We start from the raw sequence: 17298 nt of genomic DNA, 5'->3' as shown, positions 1-17298 counted from the left end.
CATTATCTATTCATCAAGATTTTGCTCCAAATCATCAAATCAATCATAATTTTTTCTTCTGGCATCTATTTAATTTTATACAACCATTCTCAGAGTTTAGCTAATTACTGATATTAATCAAATAGTATTTTGTAACTTTTCAGTGATCTGTTTTATTGATCATTCACCTTGCAAAGAATGAGATCTAAGAAAGAAAAAAAAAAATGAAACAAAACCAGAAAGTGGTCCCAAACCAAATTCTTTTGAGTAAAATTGATTGATTCATCCTTCAGTGAATACCTCTGTGTGAGGCATTGTGCTAATTTCTGAAAATGCAAAGATAAATAAGACAATCTTGACCTCAAACTGCTTAAAATTTCATGAGGAAACAAGGCAGTTAAACAGATAAATGTCATTCATGGCAATAAATGTTATAAGAGAGGTATGTATCAGTGCCTCAGGAGTACCAAGGAGTGAGTGACCAACAGCACCCAAGGATGGCCAAGGAGAAGTCTCAGTGGAGTCAGGTAGTAGCTAAACTCCAGGATCTGGCACCATACGAGGTACTCAAGAATCATTTAGAAAACTCATGAATAGTGAAAGAATAGAGTCAGACGTTAACCAGTTGGACAAACAGGAAAAGAATCAACCCAGATCTAAGCTGTCCAGTATGCCAGGCAAATCAGTGTGAACTTTGGAATAAAGTGATATAAAACACGTGGAAACTTCAAAATATTCTCATTTAATTTTAAACCACGAATCCTAATACATTGGTTTAAGTAATATTTTTCATTTTCCAATATGATTTCAAAGGATGAGTTATTTTAACTCTTATACAAGTGAGATTATTGAGAAAGTATCAAATAGGGTAGAAAACCTGTCATCCGATGACAGCTCTACCAGTACCTGGCCCTGTCCTAAGCCAAACTTCAGCCTCTCTGGGTCTGAATTGTTCTCAGCTTCGGAAGTATCTCACTTTGGGTTGTAGTTGCAAAATATATTGAGTCTAACTACTTCTCCCCAGTGTGCTCCTACCATCTTTTGCAGATATTATTGAAATAACCTCTTACCTTGGCTCATTGCTGACTTTCTTGCCCCCATTCACTCTATTCTCAACTCAGCAGCCAGAATACTCCTGTTAAGTAGTTAACAGTTCAGTAAAACCATCCCTCTGCTTAAAATCTTCCAATAGCTTTCCATATCAGTTAGAACAAAAGCCAAATTCCTTGCCATGGTCACCACTTACCCTATCTACCTAATCTCATTTCCCATCACTCTTACCTGCCTTCATTTCATTCCAACCCCAGGATATCCTTGCTGCTTCTTAAAAAAAGCACTTCCACCTCAAGAACTTTGGAATTTACACTTTCTATTATATCTGTAGAAGGCCTCTCCCTCCACCCCTACATCTTCCTTCCAATGTCACTTCCTCAGTGAGGCCTTTCCTCACCACCCTATTTACAATTTTATCCCTTACCAGCATTTTCTAACACCTTTCCCTGGTTTATTTTTTTTCCCACAGCCCTTAGCACTATTTAGAGAACAATACATTTTGTCTTATTTATTGCATTTTTAAAAAATCTTCCCATATTAGAATGTTAGTGCCACAATAGTAGGGACTTATGTTTGTTTTATTCAAGGATGTGTCCTCAGTGACTTGAAGAGTGTCTGGCACATAAAAGCCTCAAAAATATTTCATGAATGACTAAAGTATTTAATGAAAAGTAAATATTTGAATTAGATGTCCAACTGTTGAATAATAGCATGTGTGGTCATTATATTGCCTAGAAAATAGGAGCACATTAACTCATCATCATCATAATGTAATTTCTGAATCTAGTTAGATATTATGTAATACCTTCACATTTTTAACAACATATATTAAAGACCTATCAATCCCTTCTGGGAATGTCACTGTTATTTAGAATATTATGGAATAATTGATGACATTCTCCGTTTTTAAAAATACAAACAGCACTGAAATTATAATCATTTAAAAAGTAAGTATTCATTAAAAGTAATGCTAGTATTAAATAACCTTAGAAAAAGTTTTTAGATCTCATCCACTTTGAACGTAAAAAGCTGCTTTCTTTTTTAATAAATTTCACCAATAACATAATGCTGATAAAGCCACTGAAGTGTCACAGAGCTACAGAGCTAGAAGGTAATTTGAGATCTTTTCCATGAAGCATGTGAATGTCTAAACTAGTCAGTATCCACATATTTCTTAGAATAGAAAGACATTTAGATATATATATAAGAAACATTATGAATACTTTCAGATAATAGGTTTATTCCTTAAGTTTTAATGTAAATGTTTGCCCTCACATGTCTATTCTCTCTCCTTGTGCTTCAGCATCAATTAGTACAGAACGGTTGGGTTTAACTTTCAGTTTATATACAATTTGAAGAAACAGAAACATAGGTAAGCAGTAAATTGTATGTCATTTACGTGTTAGTCTGCTTTAAAGCACCAATTCTGAAAACAGTTTCACTTAGAATGCTAAAAGGAGAACAGATGAATGACATATGTTCTCTGAATTTTTAATACAATTTTTACATTTAAGTAACAGCAAAAATGACATCAAGACCCTATCCTTCATTAATAAGGAAAATCAAGCTTTGTCTCCAAATGATTTGTGCATTTGCATCAAAACTTTTTAATTTAACACTGCAAATTATTTAAACCGAAGTGACTGAATCTTTGAGGCAGACTAAATCCAATTCAACACCTTCTGCTGATTCACTAATTGTGTTAAAAATATAAATCGCTTTATCTATATTCGCCACACTCCCATGGAAGAAAATTCAGGAACTTAGAATGAAAATAACTTCTGCCTCTTTAAAATAGTCGTTGTATTTTTTTAACCTTCAGTTCCTCCCCCTTTTTTTTTACATTTCTTTTTTTTTTTAATTGAGTTATAGTCAGTTTACAATGTTGTGTCAATGTTCCTACGCTTCTAAAACAAGAAAATGTTAGCTATTACAGTTATTGCAAAGCAAAATGCCTGTGAAAGTATTTTGTGACATGAGTATGCTATAAATATAAAAGGCCATCATGATTATTAGTTTTGACATCACCCCTTCCAAAACAGCCACCAAACATATAAGCAAAGATTATGAAATACTGATGAAATAAAAAAAAACAAACTGCTTTTTTTGGCTAACTCAGCAAAAAATATATTTTGGCTACTATGTAGTTTCTTCTCTCAGTTTTATATTTATTGGTCCTTATAACTATGTTGCTCATTTTATACTGATTATAAGCAAGTTTTATAATTTTGGTTCTCACTTATTATTATTAATTGCTAATATTTATTGAGCTAAGCTGATTATTTGCCAGACACTGTGGTAATTATTTTGCTGTTAGTTCAAGATGAACAAAGACTAACTTCTGAAAAATCCTGTATGTAGTTTTATTTATTTCCCCAACCCTATTATTTTTCTTTCATTACATAGGATTAGTCTTAGAAGTGGAAAAAAAATTAAATCAGAAATAATTTGTCTGTTAGACATTCAGTTAATTGACCAAATGGAATATTCCTTTCACCAGTGCACTATCCTTTTTTGGTAAATATTGTATATATATATATATATATATATATATATATATATATATATATATATATATATATATATATATATATAATAGAGGAAAGGGGAAAAGTGAAGAGGTCTCCAAGTTACTAATAGCAGTATTAACCTTTTAAGCATAAACTCAAGATAAGACAGTCATGAATGTTAAGGAGCAAAACAAAGTCAAATGGTATATGACTTTGCAATACAGCCCCTTGCATTAAATGAAGGTAAAGAGAAAAATAAAGACAAATGTGTTCATGGTTCCTCAGGTTCAACCAAATTTAAATCTGTAAGTTTCTATTAAGATATCTTACTCACTTCCACAACTTCTGGGCTGGGATGACTCAGTCCTGGATGAAAACAGCTCAAGGCATTTACAAACAACTCAGAAGATGTATTTGTCCATTGTATTAGCACACACTTACAGAAAATTAAATCTGTGCAGAACGCCGAGTTATTTAAAATCTCACCTTGGACCTATTTCCTAGGCCAATGGCTGATGTAGGACCTCAGGAACTGAGCTGAACTGAGTCTACAGAGCACTGGGTTAAGGGAGATAAAGGCCCCAAAGAGGAAGAACCAGAAAGCAAGGAAGTTGAAAATCATTTCCAAGAGCATGTTGGGGGCTACAGGGATGAGGAAACAACAGAATACATATTTTTAAAAAAAAAGCCAGAGTCTGCTTTGGAGGCCAACACTAGCAGGGTCAGCCCAGGATGTGCTGGTGGGGTCGTGGGGAAATTAGATCTTTCTATGACCTACTATACTATAATTTGTCATGAATACTCTTGGTTGTGAATAAACAAAGATGTTTGGAAGATAATTCACCACTGGCTTTGCTTGCCCTTTCATGTTATTTAGCGTACACTGTATACTCTAAATGTGACCTTAGAAACACAGTCTGGCCATTTAATGGATTTAAATAATAAGGAAGACATGTTATAAGCAGTAGAAACCATTTCCTAAGCAAGGAGAGGAGGAGCTAGAACTAGCTGTAACTTCGTCAATACTATTTATTAATATATCAAAAGGAAATAATGTCTCTCTGGGAAGGGGTTGGGGATACTTAGCTTGGAGTAGGAATGCACACCATAGCTACATGCAACTCATCTAAGGTGAGAAGGCCCGTGGGCGCTGTTCAATTTCTGTGACAGGAATGTATGCCCATTGTGAAAGTGGAGGGGGAAGGGTATAGCTCAAGTGGTAGAGCGCACGCTTAGCATGCATGAGGTCCTGGGTTCAACCCCCAGTACCTCCTTCAAATATAAATAAATAAATAAACCCAATTACCTCCCCCTCATAAAGCAAAACAAAACAAAAGCAAAACATGAAGGTGGAAATATTAAGTACTTCATAAACTGGTGCCATTAAACATTTGAATTTACAATGAATTCCCCCAAGCTCTAACTCCATGCTTACCAACACTCATCAGATTACAACTCTGACTTCTCTTAAACTTTGATCAGAAGAAGAAAAATGCTCTGTAGTTTGAACTGGGAACCAAATAATTGTCTTATTTAATGCACATTTGACTTAGAGAGATTTTTTTTCCAATATACCATCAAATGAAGTTTTTAAGCTTGCAAAATTGAGGACCAGATCCTGAGCTGTGAAAAAAGTAACAAAGGAAAATACCACATGGTGAACACTCTTGGAAAGCATCTAGCCTGACCTGCCTCCATCAAACTTCAAACTAATGACTGATAGTTACCCACTGAATGAAACATATTCAGATAATTGTGTTTTTTAAAAATAACTTGTGTTGTTTTTATTTATTACAAAAGCAATATGTGTAGAATTTTTTAAAAATATGAATAAGCAAAAACTCAACATGAAAAATTACCTATAGTAATAATTAACAATTATAGCGTCCCCGCTATAATCCAAGAACTGTTCTGAGTGCTTAACTGTAGTAATTAACTTGTTTATTTCTTGGGACAATCCAATGAGGCTGGAACTAACTGTTGTTCTTATTTAATAGATTTTAAAACTAAGGCGGAAAAGTTAAGCAACCCGCTAAAGCTCACACACCGGTTAAGTGGCAGAGGGCACACTTACTCCATTTTGTACAGGTCCCATAATTCCTTCTTTCATACAGTCCTCTCCTACAAATAGATACATTATTTTCCTTATAAAAATGTGATTATATGCTACATCCTTTCTGCCTACCTCCACAACACCAAAATGCATCATGAAATTCTTTAGAGACCAAGCCATAAGGTATGCTCATTGGAAACTAGGTTACCATTGCTTTCATGCCCTTTCAGTTGCCAAGACTAAGAAAAACACTTAATTATGATTTTTTTTAGGGGGAAGGAATCATCTCCAGTTCAAATTTGGCAACACAGAGTTCTTCCTCATTTTTTCCCAATCGATATTCTTATCTCCCTTTCCAAAGTGAGAAACTGAGTACCACAAAACTTCTCTATATTACTCATTTGCACTAACCCACAACACACATAAAACAGTTTCAGAAACAACACACTAATACCACCATTAGTGACACAGATACAATGTAAAGTTCAAGATTTCTTCGCAATTTTTTTCTTTAGACTTCTAGTCAGTAAGTATATGGTCAAAGTACTGTGTTAAAATGATGTTTGAGGTCTTTTGTATATGTGTGGTTATGTTTTATATATGGTTAGGCTGCTTGGTTTGTTTACATTTAAATTTTAGAGTTTGGCCTCTCCATCGTTTTTTACTGAATATTATTTGAATATGTTTAAATGATTCAAAATGCAGAATTATATAGAAATGTGTATTTAAGGATGTCTTACTTTCCTCTGCCTTATTCTCACACATCCCCTATAGGTTCCTCCTACCTATATTTCCTTTTAGAGAAAGAAAAAAAAGTTAAATTCATGTATATGTCTAAGTGTGTGTGTTTGCATGAACAATTAATGAGGTATATGGCAACTTGGCTTACAGTTACAAATGAACATGGTACATTCAAGAGCAAATCAGAAAATCCAAAAAGCCAGCATGATTAATAAACAAAGCATTTGATAGAACAAATTTATGGATTTTACAATGGTATTTACATGATTAAAAGTGAAAATAAAAATATTTCATCACCTCCCTGAAGTTTTGTGTCCTCTTTATTTTGTGTTATGCCTATCTCTGCCACCCTTCATGACCATTTATTATATTTAATACTTCTAACTCCTAAAATAATCATGGAAATCAAACCATAAATATTTAGATTAGGAATTATTCTAAAAACTTGTCCAAAACAAAAAGCTATTTTTTAAAAAATGTGATCAATTACTTTATCATCTATGTGCTTCTTAAAGAATCTACACTGTAATTTATTTAGGAAACTAGTACTTTATTAAATTATTTAAGGACTTTTATTAAGTTCCTTTAAATTAAATCTCTGGTAATCAGGATGTTACTTCTGCAGAAGAGTTTATTTGCGGAATTCAGTCCTCTCTCTTAACGACTCATGTTGAATAGTTTCTTGACTTTCTGGTATCAGATTACCACTGGGTCAGCTTTGTGTTGCTTAAATTATAAAACCTTATAAATTATAAATTATAAAAGTTTAAATTATCAAGGCAATAATTCATATTAAGAATGAAGTTAATGTTATTAATAACCAAAAATCCTGGGTTCTGCCACATCCAAAATTTGAGGCTGTAGTATGCTAACTGCTGAGTTAGACAAGCTGATGTTTTAGTTTTCTGGGCTGCAGCAACAAAGTACCAGAAACTGTGAGGGTTGAACAGAAGTGTTCTGCCTCGCAGTTCTGGAGGTTAGAAGCTCAAGCTCAAGCCGTTGGCAGGGCTGGTCCATTTGAGGGCTGTGAGGGAGGATCTGTTTCATGCCTCTCTCCCAGCTCCGGGTGGTTTGCTGCCACTCTTTGGTATTCCTTGGTTTGTAGAAGTGTCGTCCTGCCTCTGCCCTCAGCTTCACATGGTGCTCTCCCTCTGGGTGTGTCTATTGCTGTGTCCAGGGCTCCCCTTTCAGTAGGACCCAGTCATATTGGATTAGGGCCCAGTGTGTGACCTCATCTTAATCATCTCCAAAGACCCTATTTCCAAAAAAAGGTCACATTCACAGATACTAGGGATTAGGACTTCAACAGATAAATTTGGGGGGGGACACAGTTCAATCCATAGCACCTAATATATAAATTATACCAAAAGTTACATGTATTCTGTTATAATTTTGGAGTGATTTTGCAATTCTGGAATATGGAATGCTCAGCACTATCATTCTAGGATATGAAAAAGGAAAAGAGAGATGGGGGAGAGAGACAGAAAGAGAGAGATTGTTTTAAAATCTTTCCAAGCTTCAGTTGGGGTTTTCTATAAAAGAAAATTGAGTATTATTAATATATATATTGATGGATATTGACAGATTACTGTGCATATGCAATTCCCAGTATCAATCAGAATATCTGAACACTGGCTTTATATCCAATATTGTGTTAGGGACTGCTGAAACACAGTCATGCAAACAAACAAAACAACTATATAAAAGCTTCTCTGACCACAAATACAATGTAATAGGAAGATATGAGTAGCAGTCAAAAATAGAAATTTGTTTGTAAATATAAAAGAGCTAAATTTTGTCAGGAACTGGAAACACTGAAGGAGCTCAGAAAAGGAAAATGCAAATGAGGTTTGTTTATATACAAATACTCTCAAAAATCAATTTAAAAATGAGAAGCACTCTAGTAAATGGGGTCCATCAATAGAGGATTGATTAATTATGCTTTGTCTCTCTCTCTCTCTCTCTACCATGGAGGACTCTGCCATTATTATAGCAAAGGCAGATCTACCTGTGCTACAGTGGATATACAGAGAGATGGGTTAAACAAGAAATTCTTAATGGCTGAAACTTTAGGAACTGGACTCAGGAAATAGGGAAGAGAAGAGTACTGTCTCCTGGAGGTAGAGCAAAATGGAGGAAAAATTTTACTTTTGATTTTATGTCTTTCTGTGTTCTTGCACTTTTATAACATATGCTTTACTTTTTCTTTTGAAGCATCTTTATTATGGTATGATTCCTGTACAGTAAACTACACATATTTCAGATGTACAATCTGATGGATGCATATGCTTTACTTTTTACTTTTCATCATTTTTTGAGCTGGGGGGAGCTCCGTTGCGTAGAGCTGAGTTACTTATACTTTCTATTCGTCGCACATTATTAACATTGGCCCACACCCCTTTCTTGTCTTCTGCACGTATTTATTCACTTTTATCCCCATATCCCTATTCCATTTGCTTTGCCTCCCCATAAGCCATCTCTACACTGTACTTAACATACATATTTTTGTTTATATGTGATCTTGCAACACATGTATGGTTTTGAGTAAATAATTTTAAACTTATATAAGTTATGTTGTCATATCTCATTTTGCAGTTTACATTACTCACTAGGTACCACGTTTTTGAGAGCATCCATGTTGCTCCATGACAACAGGGCTGCTCTAACCCATTCCTTCTATGTGCTGCATACAAGTCATGTTGTGTGCTATCACCATTCACCTGTCCACTTGCCCAGAGGACATGACACTGCAATGAATACCCTAGTACAAGTCCTTTTATCGACCTACAGAAGAATTTATTTGTAATAAACACCCAATGGAAATACTAGTCTACGGTTTACATGTAAATATAATTTGGCTGAGTGATTCTAGCTGCTCTCCCAAATGGCTGCACCCGTCCACATGCCCATCAGCAATGCACCAGGGTCAAATGTCTCCATGTCCCCGCCCACACTCGGCATCGTGCAGCTTTCTAGCGTTGTCTAGTCTAGCAGGTTTAAACTGCTATCTCCTTTTTTAACTTGAATTTCTTTGATAACTTTAAAAACATGTAATAAGAAAACGTCTTCTCCACTGAAATCTATCACTCTATAATCTATCACCCTTTCACTCTGCTATGTCCTCTCTTAGAATCCAGCTATGTGTTTTTACTTCATCAAACTATATTTTCTCTACAACCTCAAATCATCATCTTTCAAAGCAATGTAAAATATTCACAGATCAGTGTTGAGAAGAATCGTGACAATGTAGAACAATACCCTCATTTTATACCCAAAGAAACTGAGGCCTAGAGAAAATAAATGACTCATCTACTATTAAAGGCATTTGAGGAGCAAACCAGAACAGGAAGTTACAGGGTATGAGACGCAGTGCTTTGGAGCTGGACAGAAAAAGGAAAATACAAGGTGGTTGGAATAGTTGAATAAGGCTTCCTGGGGGAGATAAAGCTGCAACTACCTTTTGAGAGATGAACAGAGGAGAAGTGGAAATGTTCTGGATGGAGAGAGCAACCCGAACAAAGCCATCTTTGTGAGCAATGAACATGCTGTGCCTTGTGCACGACAAGAGAGCAGCAAGAATGTGTGGCTGCAATAGGGAAAATGGGCATGGGACCTGGGGAGTCTAGGGAATCTAGCCAGGATTGGCTACATAATTTTTAGGACCTAGTGCAAGGTGAAAACAAAAACTAGTTCAAAACTTAAGAAACCTAATTACCTAACCCACCCCCCCCCAAAACCCAAATAAAAACAACCAAAAAATATTAAAAAAGAAAGAAAAAGAAGAAGGAAGAAGAGAGAGAGGGAAAGAGTAGGAGACAGAGGGAGAAAATTCAACTAGAAACAGCATGCAGGACAGCAAAGGAAATCAGGGGTTTCCCAGGTAACCCAAGGATGGGCATGAAGAAGAAGAGGAAGATTCAATGCCATTTTAGAAGGGGAAAATCAGATGTGTTGACTAATTGGACATGCTGGAGGATTAGGAATGAGCATATAGCACAGGCAGGAGGATTTTTGCAGTGACAGCTTTTCAGGAAAAATTGCTGCATTCTCAACATCTGCATGCATCTGAGAATTACACCTGGATTCTTCATTTCCATGCCTTGATTTTAATCCTTAGGAAAGTAGGCCTTGGGGTACTACTTGTGATTCTAAAATGGAATAAGTAATGATTTAATTCCCAGCCAGTAAAGGGCAATCCAAATGACTGGCTCCACCATTTCCCCAGGGCTAGTTTGTAACCTGGGACAGAAATAAGCTGTGTGTATTAAATCAATACAATCACTCACAAGCCAAAAAAAAAAAAAAAAGTCATTGCTTTGGTGGCTATGTAGTATACGAACTATTTCTGTTTCTTAATGGTTTGCTTTCTTCAGATGTAAGCCTGGCCCCATTCCCACCACGTGAGCAACACCAACCAGGGACCAGGTGCCTTGAACAACGGTTCCAAGGTGCTATGATGCAAATTACAGGCCCCTGCCTGTCCCACGGGGGCGTCATAAAGACCAGGTTTCCTAAGAAACAGGACTGGGTAACATTAAATGGCACTGCCTGCTTTCTTCCTCTCTGCCAGCCTCAGTGGGAGCGCCTCATCAGAGCCTGGGAGCACAGCAGACTGGGGCACGTGTTAGTGTGAACCATCTTGTCATCTTTCAAAGCTTGACCATACTAAGAATGAAATCACTGCCTGTCACAGCATCTCTGATGTGGAACAGGGTTAATACAGAGTATATCTCTGAAACACAATAATACCTGTATTTGTCATAATGTGTCACTTGGAATTAGCAAAGAGGGAGGAGGTTCTTCCTGTCTGAAGGAGCCATGTGCCCACAGATTCCATGACACCCCCAGCTTCTCTACCTTGGACTGCTCAACTCCTTCCACTCCCCAAAACAGACCTTCCCAAAGCTCTGCCTTCAGCTCCCTTCTCTCTCTGTGATTTTCTCCATGTCTACGTTCTGACTTCTCACTTCTGTGCACTTGACTCCCAGCTCTACCTTGAGCCTTGATTTCTCCAGGCACCAGCTGCCTAGTAGGGGCGTCTTCTTCCACTTACCTCAGTCAGTATTTCCCAAAGTGAACATTCTACTCTACCCTTCTCTTCTAGTCCTTTCTCCTCCTGACGCCCCTACATTACACCACCATTCTCCCAGTCATTTAAACTAGATTCCTCAATTCATTTTTCTTCCTTCTCCTGTCTTGCCATGAACCTCATGCTAGAGACTTCACCCTGATTCAGGACCTCTTCGCCTCTCTACTACCATAGTAACTACCTTCTGGGTGAATTTCCCCGACTTTTAGTTTCTCTTACTTCCACTTCTCTGACATGCTGTTTCCAGATCATCCTTTCAAATGCTTTGATCCCTCTCCTGCTAAAAAAAAATCTTCAGTGGCTTCCTTGCTACAGAATTAATTTTAGTCCAACAAACTAGGATGGGTCCTTCAAACTTTTCTTAAGGTTTTTATTGTCTCTTCATAATTCTATCACTGATGAATGTCTTTAAATTTTTCTTTAACTTTCATACTTTCATCCTATATCACATTCTACGGTAACGAGTTCTGTAAATTTACTGAGTTCGGGATAAAACAGTTTCTCAATTTGTGCTGTTCAGATACAAGCAATATAAATGCTACCCAGACTGTGTTAAAAAATAAAGGACAACTTATTGTATAAGGACAACTTTCTGACTCACATAAACACAAAATCCAGAATTTGTTCTAGTTAGGCATGGCTGCCTCTAGGGATTCAATGTCATATAGGGATGGATATGTCTCTCGTTTGAACAAGCAAGATGGCCCCAACAAGCCCAGCTATACGTTCAACCTATTTGCCCACCCCAGCAAAAGTATACTCTTTGTTTTAAGCTCTGATGAGAAAGTTCTGGTAAGGACTCTGCTTATCCCTGTTATGGTCACTTATCCATCTCCAATTAAGCACAGTGGCAAGAAAAAATATCTGGCTAGACCTATCACTGTGGCAGAGAAATAAAGATAAAGGGGTAAGTTAACCTCACTCAAATCTCAAGGTATTGATTCTCTACAGAATAGAAGACTTGCACTAGAAAATGTACGAACTGCTGGAAATGCGCGCGTGCGCGCACACACACACCCTGCATGCTTTTGGCTGTATAGAACGAAAATACCCAACTCAAAGGGGCTTACATTATAAAGATCCTTAATTATCTTTCCTAATCAAAAGTCTGGGTGGAGACAATTCCAGGATGGTGCAATGTTTCTCTTTCTGCTGGGTGATCTTCAGTCTGCCTTCAAGAAGCAAGACGGCTGGGGCAGCTCCAAGCATTATGCCTCATGTGGCAGTGTTATAAACAAGAAAGACAGGACAAAAGAGATCTTCCATACCGTTCATCCCAGAAGCCCCTCGCTGACCATTCTTTCCTCTCACTGGCAGAAACATCACAAAGCCATCCCCGCTCAATCCTTGGAAAAGAAAATGGGATAACTGGCTTAATGCACCACATTTGTCCCTAGAACTAGGTAGACTCCTCCAGACTTTTAGTAAGAAAAAGAATTAAATGGCCTTTGGTAGGCCGCTAATAATGCTGTCATTAGATCATACTTCTTACCTGATTCCTTCCACATGTTTGAAATTTTTGGTAGTGTTTCTTATGCTCAGGAATTTTTTTTAAGATTGCTTTTTTTATTTTGAAATATAACATTTCAGAGTTCAAATGAACTTAGGTCATTTAGTTCAGGACTTTTCAGTGTTTTTTATTCCAGACTTGTAATCCATCAAACAAATGCAAATAGATAGAGAGTTTACAAATGGGCCAGAAAAATAAAAAATAAAGTTAAAAAACCCAAAACAAACAAACAAACAAAAAAGATGGGCCCAGAGAAGTGAGGGGACTGGGCAAGGAAGGTGACATCCCATTAGCCAGTGGCCCTTAGGCACTTCTGAGTGCTAGCGCCCTTCAGAATGCAATTTTAAAACCTCATCTCTACTCCAGTTGTCTTAAGGAACTGACATTCTGAGAGGTAAAATGATTTGAACTTGTTCTTCCATAGGTTACGAAGACTGTAGTGTAGATTTCATAATTCCCTAATCGCTTCATATCTTTCATGTCTTTATAATTCTGTGATACATTTGTCTTCAAATTTTGCTTTGTATGTACACACTAAGAAGTTCTTAAAAATAAATCTTGATGTAGAAGTCTTTACATTATTTCAGTAGTCTGTTATGATCTTCCTCTAACTCCACTCTTGATACATAGTGTTCCTGAGCTCCATGCAGTATTTCTGGTGCAACCACACAGTGACTTATTCTGTTGCAGGCAGATTAGGACAGTGGCTAAGCAATCAAACATTAAACATGATACTACTTGTGTTCCAATCTTGCCTTAGGAGCCTCAGTTTTCTCATTTGTTAAGTTGGGGGTAATTATAATACCTACCTGACTGGGTTGAGTCTATCTGTAATGTACTTAGCCAAGCACATAGTAACTGTTTACTGTTATTTTCGTATATTTTTCCCCCAAAACTCTTTTTGGCCATCAGAGATCTTGCAAATTGCTGGGAATTTCCCTTTCAGAGATAAAGGGTCACTGATGCTTAAATCCAGAGCCTTCTATCTTATATTTAGATTCATTTCCATGAATGCATTTCCTTCACTTTACATTCTCTTTCCCATATATCTTTGGTGTATTGTTTGCAATTCTACTTTCCACGGAAACTAAGGGTAAATGATCAGACTCATACTATTAAGAGTAGAAAGGGTCCAGGATCGAGTCTTTCACTATGAAACAAGGGACATTTTAGAGAATTTAGGTCACTTTTCAAGACCCACCAATGCTCCAAATTTCCCTGTTCAGATCACATAGTTCCAGTATAATCTTACAACTTGGATCAGTGTCGCGGTTCCCCTCAACCTTACTCCCAATCCCTGAGAAATTTCTTCATGTATTTGTCTGAATAGCTAAAATAATACAAGTAAAAAGGACAGGATTGTTCTAAATTATGTAAATATCTGAATATACAACGAAAAAATGTAATCCAATGTATACATAACAAAATTTTCCTTTGTCTCCTACACCAACGACGACTTCAAGAGAAAGACTCTCCCAATAAAGTACAATAGAAAGTAATATAACGAATTTTTAAAATAACTGTTAACCTAATATTTTATAGTTATTTAATTTAAAAAATCCATTGCTTCCTCTGATATTGAATACATAAACTCATCCTTACTGATGGGAATCTTTGAGCACATGGAAATACCTATTTAGTAAGACAGGGAAAGCTTTTTCTCATGTAAGCATTGGTGGTTCAGTGGTAGAATTCTCGCCTGCCACGCGGGAGGCCCGGGTTCGATTCCCGGCCAATGCAGTGTAGGTTTTTCTCAATTAACCTTCCTTTTTTTTCCCCCGGCATGTCTCGGGTCCCCAAAACTAGTTCAATAAAAACAGAGAAACGGTCTTATGCAAATGAAGAAAGATGAATCAAGGATAATTTCCCGTTTCACTTTTTCTACGAGCAATTGAAACATCTGCTTTCCCGAGCTTCAGCGTATTTTTTGGGCCTTCCTTTTAGATCTTTTGAGGCGCCCTAGAGTATATGAGCAAAATATATGAATAGGACATACAGTATTCTGGGATAAGAATTTAAAATGCAGAATCGGCTCTTTGGAGATGCCGGGGATTGAACCCGGGACCTCACACATGCGAAGCGCGCGCTCTACCACTGAGCTACATCCCCCAGCCGCAAGAGCCTTTTCTGGTATAGGTATTCGTTCAGTCTAGCGTTAGTCCAATCACCGTAATAACTCCAAAGACTATCTTGGTGAGCGCGTCTGCAGCCTGTTTCTACGTTTTCCAGCCTGGTCTAAACTGCTTCTAGGGTACATCGGAACTCCGTGAAGCTAGTAGTATGGGCCACTACCAAGACCAGCTCCCGAACACTCCTGCAGGGCGCCTAAATCTCGGGGAAGGAGGGCTCCGGAATCCCGCCCTGCTAATGGGGCGGGACTTCGGCGCGCAGAGAGCCCGCCCGCGTCGTGCTTCTCCGGGGGCCTTACCGCGCAGGCGCCGCAGAACTGGGAGATCGCCGCGGGGCTGGGAGGGGGGGGGTTCCAGCCCGCGGCTTTGCTGCCCAGGGGAACCTCAACTACCTACCCAGCGGCCAGCACGCGGTGCGCGCCGCGAGCATTGCCCTGGTGCTAAAGGGGGCCTGTTCCTAAAGCACAGCAGTGGGGGACGTTCTGTGATCACTCGAAAACTTTCCGGATTTACCTGTACACCACCACCCCACCCCTCACCGAAATAAACCCACATCCCAGGAAAACGATTTGTTCACTGGGTTTTATAGGGGTTACAACCAACTTTTGGAGATGAAAATGATTTGCTATATGCTCTTTCTCAAGAGGCCCAAAATGAAAGAAAAAAAAAATAACACCGCTACCTCTTTGTAGCTTAATCATATATAAATGTTGATAAACTCGGGTCAAGGTAACCTACCTGCTAAAGATGCATTTTTCTCTCCGTCAGATATTTACACCTTGGACGTCTCTGACTGATACGTTATGACAGTAATGTAAGTCATTTAACACCTTCTATTGTCCTCTGAACCCTCCTGAACCACACTAATCGTACTCCTAGCCCCAAATAAAAGAAATGTACCCCCAAGCTCTGTTTCCTCGGAAATTGCCTCTCTGCAGTTGTTTGAGTGCTCGGCAATATGATGAGCTAACTGGCATTACAATGAAATGTGTTTGTCCCTCTGGGTGCAGTTTAAACTGATACCGCCCCACAGAAGTGGAGGCTGAGTGGTAGAAGGCTCAGATAGACTGATGGGAGTGAGCAGGGGAGAGACTTGGTGTCAGGGGAGCTGCGTTACCTTCGCTTCCAGCCGACCTGTGGTACTGGCCCAACAGGCACATGGTGAGGGCCCAGAATTTCCACTGCTCTCGCTACAGCAGAGCACCCCTTGTAAATGTAATAGTCAGCAGGCCAAGAGCCAAAGCAGAAAAGCAGAAGTTTCAAAATAACTCTGGTAAACCACAAGTTTCATAATCAAGTCCTAAATTAAAAATAAATAAGTTACTGTGTTTGCTTACAGTAATTTAAACAAACAATAGCTCATAATCAGATTTTGTTTTTAACAAGAGCAAGCACATACTGATCTAATACAACTATAATACAGAATGTAGGGGGGAAAAAAGGCCACGTCAGTAGACAGTCATTAAGGAGCTCTGCTCCAAACCAAAACATTTCCAAAGCAACTCCTGCCTTCCATCCCATCTGGAGGCACTAGAACATGAACATCTTCAGTTGACTCTGAGTCAGAAAACAGGGACAGAGCAATTTTTCACCAACCAGGACTTACATCAGTGCACATCACAACTATAGTATTCAGTTAATTGTACAGGAAGCATGTTTGCCTTTGGTGACCTCACCCTGACATCCTCTTTAGGATCCCTTCCTCCTATTATGCCTTATTTCTCCATCACTCGAGGCATTTCATTTTGGGGAGCTCTTTCTCAGGCGAATCTTAAGGTTCAGGGATAAGCCTACAGAAGCCTCCTTTTAAATATTCACTCACATTCTACCAGTCCAAGGCCTAACTTGGTGCATTTTATAAAGAAAATGAAGCCAAGCTCTAAAGCCAACAGAGGATGTGAAATTGGTTTACTGGTCTGGCTTAATCCAAGAGAAAGACTGTAACTCCGCTGGCTCTTTCAGCCACTGTGGCTGAAGGGGAAGGTGAAAGAGAAGGCATGCTTTTGGATCAGGGAATACTTCTTGGATCCCATCTATTCTGTATGCAAAAAAAATGCCCCAGGTCTGCCTGCAGATGAAGAGAGGCTGACCAAATGTCCAAAATTATGGAGTATCAAAAAATTCAGTTCTATATTCCACCCTCCCCACAACTGACTTGGTTGGGGACAAATTTCCCCTATTCTCAGCCTCTCCCTGTCACACCCATTGTGCACACACACACAAATCCCATTCAC

The 17298-nt window shown here is 38.2% G+C and overlaps 2 non-coding genes across 2 annotated transcripts; one reads left to right on the top strand and one right to left on the bottom strand.

The window, feature by feature from the left end:
- The first annotated feature begins 14604 nt into the window (after window positions 1-14604).
- Window positions 14605-14675, top strand: TRNAG-GCC. The gene has a single exon. It is a non-coding gene; the product is annotated as a tRNA-Gly (tRNA).
- Window positions 14676-14972: 297 nt separating this feature from the next.
- TRNAA-CGC lies at window positions 14973-15044 on the bottom strand. Its single transcript has one exon. It is a non-coding gene; the product is annotated as a tRNA-Ala (tRNA).
- Between the last annotated feature and the right edge of the window lie 2254 nt (window positions 15045-17298).

The sequence above is a fragment of the Camelus ferus genome, chromosome 5, assembly GCF_009834535.1.
Source record: "Camelus ferus isolate YT-003-E chromosome 5, BCGSAC_Cfer_1.0, whole genome shotgun sequence".
Taxonomy (NCBI): domain Eukaryota; kingdom Metazoa; phylum Chordata; class Mammalia; order Artiodactyla; family Camelidae; genus Camelus; species Camelus ferus.
The sequence above is the reverse complement of the archived record's forward strand: the minus strand, read 5'-3'. Positions and strand labels throughout refer to the sequence as shown.